Source organism: Callithrix jacchus, chromosome 3, assembly GCF_049354715.1.
Source record: "Callithrix jacchus isolate 240 chromosome 3, calJac240_pri, whole genome shotgun sequence".
Classification (NCBI taxonomy): Eukaryota; Metazoa; Chordata; class Mammalia; order Primates; family Cebidae; genus Callithrix; species Callithrix jacchus.
The window spans coordinates 112,785,110-112,801,881 of NC_133504.1; the positions used below are offsets into that span (position 1 = coordinate 112,785,110).

Below are 16,772 nucleotides of genomic sequence, written 5' to 3' on the forward strand. Positions count from 1 at the left end.
ATTTATTTATTTATTTTTTGTAATTGTCTTTTAAAAATGTGCTTCTCTTCCTAATTTCCCCACAGCCCCACCTCCCTGCAGCTAGATTAGGTTTCCCTGATGCACTTTTTCCTAGTCTTCCTTGCGTTTCCCTGGTATAACATGCATTGCCTTTATCATCCTTTATAATCTTTGCTACCACCCAGCCTGCAGACTCCATGAAGTCAGATATCATGTATATCTTAAATGAATTGTCATTTCCTGGCACATGGTAAATGCCACATGTTCCAGGTTGTTTATATGTGTCACTGTATCCCAAGCACCTATCAGCATAATGCTTAACGTTTTATAAGTTATTCATGATTCAGAATATTATAGTATAAAAATGATCATTCTATACCATAGTTTTTATCATATATGTATAGGAAGACTGCAAGATTATGCCAAAGTTGTAATGACTCCAAAATAATAATAAGAAATTGCTCTCTTTTTATTAAAGCCAAGTCTAGGGTACTGAACACTACCAGAACCATGTTGGTATTCCCAGCTTGACTTTTTTATTGTTGGAGACCATGGGTAGGTTTTTCTGAAGACTGGAAGAAACAGATTTATTTTGCTATTAAAAGTTGCCCAATTTCTTTAATATCTAATATCTATTGAAAAACCAGTTCCCTCCCTTCCTTCTCTGTCGAAATATTCCTACAAATACATATATTTTTTTTGTTACTTGCTGAGCAGATGAAATTTAAGACATTTTTGTGTGTCCATGGCTGAGGATTAAAAGGAACAAAATAGCTGTGTTGATAAATAGCTAAGAATCACCTTAGAAAAAAATACCTGCATGTATCCAATTTAAATGTGGTTCAGTTGTGCTCACATTGGCAGCACATATTCTAAAACTGGAATGATACGCAGAAGATTAGCATGGTCCCTGCAAAAGGATGACACGCAAATTTGTGAAGCATTCCATTAAAGAAAAAATAAATAGATAAATGTGGTTCAGTTGAGACTAACTTAAGAAATGAATTGGTTGGTATATAAGTATTTAATTTTAGTTGTTAATGTAAATATGTTTTTATGTAAAACAGTAATTTTTAGTTTTAGTTGAACTAAATTCGGAAGTATTCCAAAGTAATTATTTCCTTTAAAGCACTATAAATGTAATGAAGGACAGGTGTAACCATTCTAAAGTAGTTAATGTTGTCTTTTGTTAATATGTGTTCTTGTAAAATGTTTGCTTTCTGTCCATGTATTTTTAATTTCCAAAAGTTATATTGTAATGTATTTCATCTTGTTTTAAAATTTTTTTCACCCATCACTATGTTTCTAAGATGTGTCCAACTTAAATGGATCTGATATATATAGTTATGTATCAACGTTGGTTTGCATATTCTTTTTCTCAGTGACTGACCTCTTAAGTACCCTCCAAAAAATTCCTGCCAATGAGAGAGTTTCTTCAGAATGTAGATGTAGGAGAGGAATGCAACATGCCAAGTGATGAAAAATTGTGCTTTAAATCTAGTTCATTTTTTTCACCAGTTGTATATGTAGTTTCAGTCCCCATGTCTCAGGACACAGCATTTTCCAGCTTTCTGATTGTTGCTAATCTACTAGATGCAAAGTGGCATTTTGTTTCAGTGTGCATTTCTCTGAATATTGACTAAATTAAAACATCTCTGTGTTTGACTGCCTTTCAGGTTGCTAGTTTATATTTTTTGCCTTTTTTCATTGGGATTACTAAATTTGTCTTGTTTTTTTGAGTATTATTTGTAAATTCTATATAGTAATTCTTGTCAGTTTTAGATATTTTAAATATCTTCTATTGTGTTCTCTTTTTTTTGTTGGTTTACAGTGTTCCTTTCCGAGACCAAATATTTAATTTTGAAGTAACTACATTCATCATTTTATTTTTATATTTGGAAAGTGATTTTGAATTGATCCTTTTAGAGTTCTTGATTCATAAGAATATGTATATTCACTAGGGGAAGTGGCTCTCTCCTGTAATTCCAGCACTTTGGGAGGCTGGGGCCAGTAGATCACTTGAGTTCAGGAGTTGAAGATCAGCCTGGCCAACATGGTGAAATCTCATCTCTGCAAAAATACAAAAAAAATTAGTCAGACTTGGTGGCACATGCCTGTAATCCCAGCTACTCGGGAGGCTAAGACAGGAGAATCGCTTGAACCCAGGAAGCAGAGGTTGCAGTGAGCCGAGATCATGCCATTGCACTCCAGCCTGGGTGACAGAGTGAGACTCCATCTAAAAAAAACAACAAAAAAAGTATATATATATTCTTCTATTAGCTTTATAGTTTGCCTTTCATATTTGGATCTTTATTCCATTTTGAGCCCACCTCTGTATGTGGCTTCAGGTAGGACTCTACTTTAATTGTATTCTAAAATTAGTGAGTTTCTCAGTACCATCTACATGATTGTTATATATCCTTCTCTGTGACAATTATCAAGTTAGGTTCTGATTAGATATATGGGTCTTCCTCTGAGATTTCTCACCTCTACCTTGGTCAGTTTGTTCTTTATATCATTCTGTCACTGGTTTTATTACCATGGTTTGGTAGAAGGTTATTTTCAGAGTCTAAAAATTATATAATTTAATTTTCAAGTTTCATGATCATTGTTACCTGCTATGTTTCCTAAGTACATTTAAATTATGTTTAACACTCTCACTAGTAACCATTATGATCCTTGAGATATTTGTATTATAAATTCTTGATCAATTTATTTAATTATAATTAAATGTAATTTCTTCAGGGTCTTTTTTTCCCCGTGTTATTTAAATGTTAGATTTTGCTTTTCAGGAGACATCTGGATTTGAAATTAAATGGGTTGTTATCTTGTCTGAAGTCTGAGAGTATAAGTGTATATATATTCTAAGTGTATGTTGAAGGGTATGAAAAATTTTAAATCAGTCACAAATTAAAAGCAGGTGAATATTTTTATAATATTGAGAGCTACATTGGTGTAGCTCTAAATATTTTTCAATGACTTTGTGTATGTTCTACTAGGAACGTAAATATATGCATAAACCCAAACCATCTAAATGTCTTGGAGTGACTCAGTTTTGACCATAGAATGATTTTGTTTTGTGTAATTTCACAAAGAAAGAACAACTAAAAGTAGTCTATAACTTTTTGAGTGCCAAGTCTTTGTGTTCTTTGTTCTCTACCTGAAACATTTTCTCAATTCAAATTGTAATTTTTAGCATGTAATTTTGAGACACCACAAACACACATGTATATTTTATTTTGATCACTAATTGGAATGTTATATCTGCTTTTTAGGAGTAGTTAGGTCTTTCTGTGGAAACATTTATTTCATATAGTTTGTATTTTCTGTTTATGCTCCTGAATTTAAAAGCCTGTATATTGGAAATATAAAAAGTAGATTAGAAACTTCATTTTAATCTCTAAATGGCTAACCCTCCCAGCAAATATTTCAGCTAGAAGATTTCAGTTGTATGGTCTTCCCTTTTCCCCAGCTCTAGTTGAGGTGTTAATTGTAAAATGTAAAAGGAGTCAAGTAGAATGAAAATAACAGCTAGGTGTGCTTGATCTTTCAGTAATGATATAAAAGGCAGTACTTTTTTAGATTGTTCTCCCACATAATGAGAGTTAGGCCTTATTGTGGAATGTTATAAAAATAAATTAGCCTAGGAAATAGTTCCCCACTGCCAGAGCAGTTTTGTGCCAGTTTATTCAAGGTAGTATTTTATATTCTATTACATTGCCTTCCTTTGAAGAACATGGTGAAAATTACCAAGAAAAAATACGGTAAACTGATTTGTACTTTGCAGAATTATTTACTTTAGTTACTTATGTCCCCAGAAATTAGAGATACAATATAGTTCAAATATTGTCACGGTTTCAGATAGATTTATATAATATATTAAATAGCTAACTGATAAGAGTAACATTTCTTTTCTTATTCTTCCCCAAAAGCATTTTTTAAGATAGGCTACATGTGGTCAACAGTGAAATGATGTAATTAGGACATGTCTGTTTGTAGTAATCATTCTTACATTTTGATATGGTGGAAGGACAAAGACATGTAGTTTTTTGCTCTCCTTTTATCTACCCCTCCACTCTTCAACTCCTTTAATGAGAATTTATCCCCCAGCCATGAGAGTATAAATACATTTTTACATTTCATTTGTAGACTATCTAATGCAAAAATTATGACGGAGGCCAGGCATGGTGGCTCATGCCTATCATCCCAGCACTTTGGGAGGCTGAGGTGGGAGGACTGCTCTAGCCCAGAGTTTGACACCAGCCTGGGCAACCAGTGAGACCCCCAAACTCTACAAAAACTTAAAAAATGAGACATTTGTGCATACCTGTAGTCCCAGAAACTTGGGAGGCTGAGGTGGGAGGATCTCTTGAGCCTAGGAGGTCGAGGCTTCAGTGAGCTCTGATCATGCCATGCATACCATCTGGGTGACAGAGTGACATTTTGTCTCAAGAAAAGAAAGTTGTAAGGGAAACAATAATACTCTGATTAATAAAGGGTATAAATCCACTAACAAGTAGTTTGTGTGTCCCTGAGAAGTCATACTAGTATCACCTTTTATTTTAAAGTATTTTTTAAAGTAATTTCATAAGTTTCTTAATCTTTTTCATTTATATGTCTCTAAAAAGTGAATAAAGAGCAGATTATATATACATATTTAAAATCATTTGAATAGAGCAATTTGTGGAAAAGTTAAGTTAGGTGTCAGCAGGAAGATTCTCTGCCTCATTCTATCCATCCATTTATCCATCTATTCATTAAGCATCTTCAGTGTGTCAGGTACTGTGCGAATCACTAAAAGTTGAATATAAAGAAAGAGTTTACTGACTTCACACTAGATTCATCTTCAAGGAGTAGTGGTGGAGCTGTGCACTTATTGGAGATACCCTCCATAAATCCTAACATGCGTTTATTATACCTGTGGTGGGTTGAGAAATAGCTTCAAATGGGACCAAACTAGAATATTGGCTGTTGACTGAGAGCCTTGATGTGGATCCTCAGTGCTTGTTTTTCTAGATGATGAAGATTACGTGTGAATTTGGGATGAGAAGATATGAGATGATGGCACAGGCGTAACAGGCATTTGTACAGAGAGCAAAGAGCTGTCAAAAGGCATGACTTCAAGTTCCATTCATACTACTTACTAACAGTCAGGAAAAGTCACCTCTCATTTCTGAACCAACATTTCTATGGAAATGTTTTGCATGAGATCATGTTTCTCATGTCCTTATCTTTGAGTATAAATACTACTGTACAAATTTATATACATTAAAACAAAAACAGATAAATCTTAGCAAATTTATTTTTTTGGAGACACGGTCTTGAGGTCTCATTCTGTCACTCGGCTGGAGTGGAGTGGTGCAGTGTCAGCTCACTGCGTCCTTCGCACCCCAGCTCGGCTCAGGCAATCCTCTTAACTGAGCCTGGGACCTCAGACATACACCACCTTGCCTAACTATTTTTTTGTATTTTCAGTAGAGATGGGGTCTTGTCATGTTGTCCAGGCTGGTCTTCAAAGTCCAAGCGATCAGCCTGCCTTGGCTTTTCAAAGTGTTGGGATTGTAAGTATGAGCCACTACACCTGACTTAACAATTTTATTTTTATTATAAAAACCATATTCTAGTTAGAAGCCAATTAAATTGTTTCCCGGAAAACAAAGGCATTTGAATTCAGCACTCAAAATAAAACAAATGTAATTTGATAGGTTGAGAAGAAGATTTGGTGAAAGGAAGAGTATTTGCCTAAGGTCTGACTGTCTTTCTTGCAAAGTACTTTCAGAAATAACTGTATTGCTTTATTTATTTATCTTTATGGTATATTTGAGATGAAGCAAGAGTAGTATTTTTTTCTTGTTCTTTAGATTTATGAAAATAAGTCACAGGGAAGTATGTTATTTGCTGTCATAAGCACAAATCATTCTTATGTTCCCATGCAGGCTGTGAATGAAGAGAATATTACACAGGTTGAAATAGAGAGATTAAAATAAAAGTATATGATGTAATATTTAGCAATTGATGCATATGAATGGTAAAAAATTACAAATCTTGAACAAGGCTACTAAATACAAATCTTGAACAAGGCTAAATTGGAACATCATTGAGTGTATATGTGACAAACAATTGAAGAAACTCAGTAACACTTATCAGGCCAGGCTGGGTCATACCTGTAAGCCCAGTACTCTGGGAGGCCCAGGAGGGTGGATCACTAGAGGTCAGGAATTCAAGACTAGCTGGCTAACATGGTGAAACCCCATCTCTACTTAAAACAAAAGAAAAACAGAAAAAATATTAGCTGGGCATGGTGGTGTGTGCCTATAATCCCAGCCATTCACTCACTCAAGAAGCTGAGGCATGAGAATTGCTTGAACCCTGAAAGTAGAGGTTGCAGTGATCCGAGATCCTGGGTAACAGAGCAAGATTTCATCTCAAAAAAAAAAAGTTCCCTTATTGACAGACAGTTTTATTATTTTCAGATTTTTGCGATTCAGCCAATGTTGCTTATAAACATTATTTTGTACCTCTCCTTCTGTATATATGTGAGTTTCTCTGGGGTATATACCTAAGTGGAATTGCTGATTTGTATGATCTGCATATAGTCAGTTTTACTAGATAATTAAAACTAGATAACGCCAATCCATAAACACTCTTACTAAAATTTGTAACCCATTTGTTCACATCTTTACTAATTTGATATTGCCACATTTGGTTTTTGATATACAATAGTATATTGATTTCCTATTGCTCTTGTAACAGATCACCATGTTCTGAGTGTCTTGAAACACCACAAACATACTGTCTTACAATTCTGGAGGTCAGAAGTCCAAAACTGGTCTTGCAGGGCTAAAATCAAGGTGTCCATAGAGTTGCATTCTTTCTGGAGGCTCTAAGGGAGAATCTTTTCGTTTTTCAGTGGCTACCCACATTCCTGATTTATGACCATATTACTCTAACCTCTGCTTCCTGGTCACATTTCCTTCTCTCTCCTGTCTCCTTCTTTGTGATCATTTTAAGCTTGCTCAAGTAATACAGAATAATCTCCCCATTGCAAGGCCCTTTACTTAATCACATTTGCAAAGTCATTTTGGCCACATAATGTAATACACAGATTCTAGAGATTAGGGTATAGTAGAGATGTCTTCAGGGGCCATTATTCTGCCTAACACAAATGTTAATTTGTTGTTATGTTAATTTGCATTTTATTTATTACTAATGAGGTTGTGTAGCTTTTCGTATTTTTGTGGCCATTTGTGTTTCCTCTTCTTTGAAATGCCTATTTGTCTTTTGTCCATTTTTCTATTGGTTGTTTGCTTTTTTCTCTTTGACTTGAAGGCATTCTTTACATATTTTGGATCTAATGCTTTTTTGTTCATTGTAGATGTTGCAAATATTTATCTCCCAATTTCTAGCTTATGTTTACTTGTTTTTCTGTTGATTTTGATGTACAGAAATTAATTTTGATATGGTCGATTTTGTGTGTACGTGTAATTTTTGTTTTGTTTCATTTTGTTTTCTTTAAAGACATTGCTTCCTTGGCTAGGTGTCCTGGCTCACGCCTGTAATCCCAGCACTTTGGGAGGCCAAGGCAGGCCAATCACACGGTCAAGATATCAAGACCATCCTGGCCAGCAAGGTGAAACACCATCTCTTAAAAAAAAAAAAAAAAAAGAAAAAAAAATACATTTCTTGCTTAATCTAAGATTGCAAAGTATTTTCCAACTTTTCTTCTAAATATTTTTAAAGTTTTGCTTTTCAAATGTCTTCAATTGCTGTGGCAACAAGAACATAGTGAATATAAGCTGCTGAAAGTAGAGCTAGTCATGGCTGGAACACAGAAAAATTCAAGTGGGTTGGGAGTGAGTTGATAAATATTTCTTTGAATCAGTGATCAAGTTACTACTATATAGCTGTGTTCACATTGCTTTAAGGTTAAGTACAGTCATGAATTACCTGTGATAGGTTGCCATTCGGTAGAAAAACCTGACATTTCAGATAAAGACCATGTGGGAGAAGCATCAAGGGTGTGAAATTGCATAGTGTGTCCAGGGAACAGCAGATAGGTGATGTGCTGTGAGCATGGGATGAGGGGAGGGCTAGGGCAGAAGTTACAGCTTCAGAATTAGGTACAAACCAGATTTTGAGCAGCTGTTTTATACCTTGCAAAGGTTTGTCTCTATCTTATTGTAGCCATTTCTGTCACTTTTAAAGAAAGTTGTATTCTGATCTATTTGGAATTTTAGAAAAATGAATATAGCCACATTATCGGCAGAGTGAAAACTGGAGTTGGCATTCCCTTAGTTTCTTATATATAGTAGACCCTTAAGGAATTAAATTTCGGCAATGCTATTGCAGTTGAGGATGCAACTACAGAGTCTGCAGTGCAGCCTTTTGATTATTAGCAGTGAATTTTCAATCTTTTAAATGGATTTGATATTTAGTAACAGACAGAAGATATTTTGGGGAAGTTTTGAAACTAAAGCATACGAGTACACTGGGAAATTCCATTTTTGGTAACACATGATATATGATGATACTGATTTTTAGATGTAGCTTACAAAATGCTGTTAAGGCAATTTGTAGAGAGGAATTTTTTAAAGCGTTACTAATCATGTCAGCATCGTTATGTATACATAGCTTTCCAACATAACTAATTGGAAGAGCCAAATTCATTTGGATGTATAGATTTTTGACATTTTGTGAAAAATAAACATAAAATAACTCAAAATAAAACTCCTTATTCTAATTAATTAGTAGTATAATTAATCTGTGAAGAAGCCAACATCTATCTTACCATTATTATTTTTGTTGATGTCATACTTTATTCATATATTTTTCATTTGGGAGTTTTTAACCAGTGTAATTCTACACAGTCTTTTGCATTTGTCATTTTGTTTCATCACTGTCAGGTCATAATATATATTCCAGCCCCATTCAGTTATGATTTGTTATGATACCAGTGAGCTGTTTTCATTTTTGGGGTGTTCCTTGTGTTCAGTATAATGTTGATGCATACATTTCCGGTAGAGGATTCTGGCTTATTGCCTTTTGTTTTGTCATCATCTGTTTACCATCCAAACCTAACTCTCTGTTAGTAATTTTTTTCCTTCTGCACTTGCCCTCTCATAAATAGTTCTTATTTTCTGAATTTATACCAATTTTAACTGAACATGTTTTTAAAAGTACATTATGGGATACCTAGTGATCTTAACAAAAATGGCCATTTCTTTAGTTATAAAATTGATTTTAAACAAACCATAAAAAACACAGTTGTCTTCTAAGTTTTCTTATTTTAAAATAAACAGGTAAGAAATTTGAAGAAAAAATTTGCCCCTCTTTGGTCTATTTTAAATCACCTTAAGTTATCCTTGAGCCTCCTCTAAATCATCACCTAAACTCTTATTCAGCACCGTTTACTCATTTATCAATCATTTTTTTTGTTTGTTTCTTATTTGTCAGGTACCATGTTAGGTATTCGGGAAAAAAGTTGAATAAGGTATGACCTTTGCTTTCCATAATCTGACATTGTCTGGTGTTGGAAAAAGACAATCAAAACAACAGTTACACAATGCTTTATCATAACTGCTATGATAAAGATGTGCACAATATGCTTTGGGAACCAAGAAGGGGAGGCATCTATCAAACTGGGAGATTCAGGAATGCTTTCAGCCAGGCACAGTGGCTCACACCTGTAATTCCAACTCTTTGGGAAGCCAAGGTGGGAGGATCACTTGAGGCCTGGAGTTTCAGACCAGCCTGGGCAATATATAGTGAGACCTCAGCTCTACAAAAAATGAAACAATTAGCTGGGAGTCTGAGGCGGGAGGATGGTATGAGTCCAGGAGATGGAGGCTGCAGTGAGCCCTGATCTTGTAACTGCACTCCAGCCTGAGCAACAGAATGAGAAAAACAACAACAAAGGAAAGCTGTAAAGCTTCTTAGAAGAGGAACAGTTGAGCTGAGATTTAAAGGATGATTCATAATCAGCTGGATGTAAAGAGCCAGAGTGGGAGAGCCCTAGGAGAGGGCTCAGGGAGTGTGCAGGCAGAGCAAGAAGGCCTGCAGTAGACTTGTATGGTTAAACTAGAATAATGGGTCATGAAGAAGGTCAGGCCTGTGGGAGCTAGATAATGAAAAGCCTTGAAATTTGTACTTTTTCTTAAGGTTATGGGAATCACTCATACATATATTCCTTCAATTCTGCTATGTACCGGATACTTAGCTATATGTCAAAGGATTTGAAGAGCACAGCCTTCTTTCAAGGAATTTATAGTTTGATGCAAGATATTGATAATTTAACAGCATGAAATTTTATTTAAGCAAGCGGATAACTTTTCAATTAAGAACAAATGATTAATGTAATTTCTATCAGGAAATGTGTAAGGTGTCCTGTGAAAGCTTTTTTTAGGATGAGAACTAGGATACGTAAATTGTAATTTAATTTTTTTAATGTTGTCGTATATAATTTTTTGGGGGGAATATGCACACCCAGAACTCAGAATATCTGGACAGAAAATCTGATGTTGTCATTTACCAGGTGTATAACTGTATGTACTTTTTTTAAAAAACATATATTATTCACCACCCACTTACTATGAACTAACGATACAAACTTAAATAGGATTTGAGAAAATTATTTCTAATGGGAATAAATAACCATTGGCTGGTAAATGTACATTACAGTAGAGTAACAGTAATAATAGCTGTCTTTTACTGAGCACTTGTGCCAAATACTAATCTAAGTGCTTTCCATGTAATAAATTACCTAATTTCTACAAATAACACTATGAGGTAGGTTCTGATAATTATTCATTTTTCCAGATGAGGAATCTTACACACAGAACATATCTCACTTGAGGTTAAACAGGTAATAAGTGATACAGTTAATTGCAAAGCCTGTGTAAATTATGCTATACTGTCTCTCTTAATGATGAATATTCTGTAACAGACTACAGTCATGCAGTATATAATGATATGTTGGTCAACAACAGACCGCATATATGATGGTGGTCCAGTAGACTATAATGAAACTGGAAAATTCCTTTCGCCTAGTGAGGTCATAAGTGTGTGTGTGTGTGTGTGTGTGTGTGTGTGTGTGTGTGTGTGTTTGAGACATAGTCTTGCTCTGTTGCCCAGGCTGGAGTGCAGTGGCACAATCTCATCTCACTGCAGCCTCCATCTTCCAGGTTCAAGCGATTATCCTACCTCAGTCTCCCAAGTAGCTGGAACTGTAGTATTTATTGCTATACTGAATATACCTTTCTACAAACCTGTTGCATAGGTTTGTACCTAGAAGCAATAGGCTATACCATATAGCCCAGGTCTGTAGTAGGCTATACCATCTAGGATTGTGTATGTACACTCTGATGTTTGCACAAGGACGAAATCTCCTAACATTGCACTTTGCAGAGCATATTTCTGTCATTAAGTAATGCATGACTGTATAAAGTTTCATGGTAGGCTAAAAGCTGAACAACAAATTCTGCCTGGAGATTTGGGGAAGACTTCTCTGAGAAGGTGACCTTAGAGCTGAGTTTTAGGCTGCTTGGAAAAGCAGAGGAGGGGGCATCCTTGGCAGAGAAAACAATATACATAATACATAGAGGACTCAAAGGGCCTAACAGCTTGGGAGATACTTTCAGTGTGGCAGAATTTAGAGTAAAAGAGGTGGCTTACTGGTAAATGTTGCTGAAAATTGTATTTTAATTTATTCTTAGACAATGGGGAATCAACAGAGGTTTTAAATTAGAAAAGTGGTATGATACCTGCTTTGGTTTTTCAGAAGATAATTTAGGAGCTGTAAGAAGGAGACACCAGGCCTGGGGCGGTAGCCCACACCTTTAATCCCAGCACTTTGTGGGGCCTTGGTGGGTGGATTTCTTGAGACCAGGAGTTCTAGAACAGCCTAGGCAATGTAGTGAAACTCCATCTCTGCAAAAAATACAAAAATTAGCCAGGGAGGGTGGTGCATACCTACAGCCCCCAGGTACTAGGGAGGCTGAGGCAGGAGGATTATCCAAGCACAGGAGGTTGAGGCTACACTGAGCTGTGATCATGCCACTGCTCTCCAGCATGGGTTACAAATTGAGACTCTGTCTCGAAAAAAAAGAACAGGACACCACCCGTCATTTGTTATTTGTTAGTGAGATTTAGACTGAGTTTACTGATCATTTCAAAGAGCAAGCATTTGGTTTTATTGATTTTTCTCTGTTGTTTTCCCGTTTTCAGTTTCAATAATTTCTGTCCTAATTTTGATTTTTTTCCTGCTTTCTTTAAGCTTAAACTACTTTTCTTTTTCTAGTTTCCTAAGGTAGAAGTGTAGTTTGTTAATCCTTAGATTTTTCTTCTTTTGTAATATATACATTTAGTGCTTTGAGAAAATTTTTTTTCTCAAAGAACAGGTTTTGCTGCATTTAATGCATGTTGATAAGTTGTATTTTTATTTAGTTCAAAATGTGTTTCAGTTTCTCCTGACAATTCTTTGGACCATGTGTTACTTAGAAGTGTGTTGTTTAATTTACAAATTTCTCATTTAATTCCATTGTGGCCTAGGAGAATACTTCATATGATTTCTGTTCTTTTAAATTTGTGAAGGTGAAGGTGTGTTTATTGCACATAATGTGGTCTATCTTGGTGAAAGTTTCACATGAACTTGAGAGGAATGTGTATTCTGCTGTTGTTGGATCATGTATCCTATAAATGTCAACTGTAGATCTAGTTTAAATCATAGTGCTGTTCAGGTAAACTATGTATGTATTGATTTCCTGCATGCTTGATCTATCAATGTATGAGTGCTGTCTCAAACTCTGATCAATTTATCGCTTTCTCCCTTCAGTTCACAGTTTTTGCCCTACACATTTTTACATTCTTTTTAGACTTTTTCACATTAAGGATTGTTATGTCTTCTTGGAGAACTGACCCCTTTGTTGGTCTATAATGCCTCTCTTTATCCCTGATATTTTTTCCTATTTGAAAGACTACATTGTGTAAAATTAATATAGCTACTCCATCTTGCTTTTAAAAAAAAAAATTTGTTTTCTTTTAAGGGTTAATCAATAGAATCCAGCTTTCTTTTGTTTAGTGTTAGCATGGTATATGTCTCTCCATCTGTTTACTTTTAACCTATCTGAATATTATATTTAAAATTATTTTCATATAGATACTCTGTTGTCTATGGGATTTGGTTTTTTAATCTCCTCTGCCATTCCCTGTCCTTAATTGATACATTTAGACCACTCATATTTATAGTGATTATTGATTTAGTAGGATAAATATCTGTCATGTTTGTAACTGTGTTCTATTCATTGCATTTGTTCTTTGTTCCTTCCTCCCCACTTTTCTTGCCTTCTTAGGTTTTAACTGAGCATTTTATATGTTTTTTTTAAATCTCCAATCTTAGCATATTAAACTTTCTTTTTTTTTTTTGAGACGGAGCCTTCCTTTTGCCCAGGCTGGAATGCAGTGATATGATCTCAGCTCACTGCAACTTCTGCCTCATGGTTCAAGCAAGTCTCTTGTCTCAGCCTCCTGAGTAGCTGGGATTACAGGTACACATGACCATGCCTGGCTAATTTTTGTATTTTTTTATAGAGATGGGGTTTCACCATGTTGGCCAGGCTGGTCTTGAACTCCTGACCTTAGGGGATCCGCTCACCTCGGCCTCCCATAGTGCTGAGATTACAGGTGTGAGCCACCACACCTGGCAGCATATTAAACTTAATGGTTGCCCTAGATGCCAACATTCACCTTTTACTTATCTTAATCTGCCTCCATATGACACTTTTTATACTGAGGTGTACTGCAGGTATCTTATAACAGTATTCTGAGTTCCTCCCTCCTCTCCCTTGTGATATTGCTCTCATTTATCTTACTTATTCATAAGCTATAACCATCAAACACGAAATCGATTAGGAATAATTAAAAGCCAGGCATAATGTAATCATGCCTGTAATCCTCACACTTTGGGAGGCTGAGGTGAGCAGATAACTTGAGCCAAGAGTTTGAGACTAGCCTGGGAAACATGGCAAATACCCTTCTCTACAAAAGTATGTAGAATATACAACTTTTCAGTATGATGCAGTCACATTTTACAGAAGTATTGTGTTACAAGAATCCTTTTGCAAGTCTTTTATACAAAATTTTAACATCATAAGTATTGTAGCAGGAGCGGCTGTGGGAAATGGATCTCTCAGACACTGAATACAGGAGGAAGGAGTTTATTCAGCCAGGAGTAAGGTGGCATAGTTGCCTAACAGCCAAGCTCCCCTAACAAAGGAAGGTTCCTTCTTTATATAGGCTTATACTATAGATGTTACACGTGGAAGAATCTTAGGTTTATATCTTAACGTGTGAAAAAGGTCTCAGTTTACAGTCTTAGGAATTACATATGAAAAGGGTTTCAGTTTAAAGTCTTAGGAATTACATATGAAAAGGGTTTCAGTTTACACTCTCAGGAATTACATATGAAAACGCTTTGGTTTACAGTTTTAGGGATGAAAAGGGGAAGTTTACAGTCTTAGGAATGAAAAGGGGAAGTTGATCTGAGATGCCTAGGTCTCCCTCTTCAGTATAAAAACTAAGAGAACACTGGGGATCACAGGTCAGCCTTCAAAAGTTTATTTATTCCATAATATAATTGAATTATACTATATTAATCATACCAAGTAACCTAACAGCCATTTAACTGTTAAGATAAATCTACCTTTAGGGCTTCTATTAGTGGTTGCAATTCTTGCTCCCAGGATAGCAGTGGGGGATGTAGTAGGAAGGGTTCCAGAAAGGCAGCAGAGAGATTTCAACAGTTGCTGTTGTAAATTATGTATAAGTGAAATATTCTTAAATGGAGATGAGTTGCTTTTGGCTTTGGAATTTTTTTTTTTTTTTTTGTATGAAAGGAATTAAGCACACCAAAAAAGTGATTAAAGAAATCTGAGAAATTGTGCAGCTCAGTGTATATATAGTATGATGGGTCCGTAGACTGGGCTATATCTCATAGTCTGGGCTAAAATACAATAATGACTATCCTTGAAAGACAAAAACCTCAATGCTTCAGACAGTAGAAATTTTAAATTCTAATTCCAGACTATTTCTAGACCTTGTTTTTTACTGTACATATTAGATTGATAGTTTATATACCCAATTAGTTGGGGCATCTCAGAGTTTGCCTTTATTCTTCAAAAGTATAAGAGGTTTGCCTTTACTTTTCAAAGTGTAAGGAAAACTACTTTCTAGAAAGATTAAGAAGAAAAAAACCTCAGGAATTGCTTATAATTCTTTGATGAAAGTAAGATTTCACTTAGCCTTGTGAGCTTACATTAATTGTATGTAGTGAGTGTGTTTTTTTCTTTGCTTATATAATTAAGGAGTTAGGAAAGTTATTTTAAGTTTTCAGCAGAGCTACTCAAACACAGGTAGTTACTTGACAAATATATTTTAAAAATTTGGCCTATTTACTTGATCTATACCCATCTAAGAGTTCAGTAATAGAAAACTGTTTAAATGATTTGGGGTGAGCAAGTCTAAAGTGGTTTTCTCTTATTAACATAAGAAATTAGATTAAGAAATACTATCTGGGTTTATTGCTGTAATTATCTCATTGCTATTTAAATAAGCCTCTGCTGGCAGTCCTAACATTTTTTTTTTCTTATGAAACCAAGTAGGGTTTGTATTAGCCAGTTCTTATACACAGTAATCTTTATAAATATTTTGAAAACCCCTACCAACATTAAAATTAAGCAAAAACATTCTTCTGTGGTTTGTCCTCCTTATTTTGCATATCTTTTCTCTATTGCTTTGTAAACCTCTTATTCTACATCCAACTGAGAAATACATTTTCCTTAATTTATTGTGTCATTTTGCAAGTCTCTAAAACAGTACTATAAGGGCTTACAGTATTTCCTTTGCTTTGCTTGCTTAAATAACTAAAAACATGCATATAAAAAATAAATGCTTCATGATCAAGGTAAAGGAAGAAAAGATAACATTTATCGAATGTAACTAGTGTGCTTGGCATGTAGCAGAAATGATGTTGTTAAGTTTTACAAAAAGTTGATGAGGAAGGATTTTATAGATGAAAGAAGCTCAAGATTCCAGGGTATTTAGAGCCTTTCACCTGAAGTTACCTGATTTATTATATGGGTATGTTTGTAAAGGTTTGATATGTGCCTATTCTTTCTACTCGTTTGCTGCTGAAGAGTATTTTAGACATGTTACTTCTTGGTCCGAATTACGTTTTAAATGTAAATATTTAAATGTATACAAAGCCATCGTTACCGGAAAGCAGGCCTTAAGTGTGAGATGTCCAGGTCCTTGGCATTTTTCACAAAGAACTGGACAAAATGCACAAGCAATGAGGCACAAGTAATGAAGGAATGAAGCAGCGAAAGCAGGGATTAAAAGGAGAAAGCACTCCACAGCGTGGGAGTGAGCCCAAGAAAGCAGCTCAGGAGCCTGGTTACAAAGTTTTCTGGGTTTTAAGTATTGCTTTTGAGGTTCCTATCAGCTACCCCTTATCTGGATGAAGGATTTGGTATGTGGCTAAATAAAGGCTAAGGTGAATTGGTGTCCTATGCAGATGAAGGGATGGCCTGTGACCTTGGTCCACAGCCAATCCAGGGCATTTTTTCCTTCCATCTAAGACATGGTGGAAGGGGGAGGGTTAAGGAGGATAGGCTTTGATTCTTTGCTACTCTGGCCTGGGGAGCTGTGGTATTTCCTTTTGGTTTAGCTCTTGGAAGTTCCAGACCCAGGTGTTTTCCTTTTGATCCAGCTTTGGGAAG

The 16,772-nt window shown here is 35.4% G+C and overlaps 1 protein-coding gene and 1 non-coding gene across 34 annotated transcripts in view; both read left to right on the forward strand.

Annotated features, from left to right (window-relative positions):
* Positions 1-16,772, forward strand: part of WDFY3 (WD repeat and FYVE domain containing 3) — a 301,952-nt gene that overhangs the window by 81,341 nt on the left and 203,839 nt on the right. The window lies entirely within an intron of this gene.
* Positions 849-955, forward strand: LOC118152520 (U6 spliceosomal RNA). Its single transcript, XR_004741280.1, has one exon. It is a non-coding gene; the product is annotated as a U6 spliceosomal RNA (small nuclear RNA).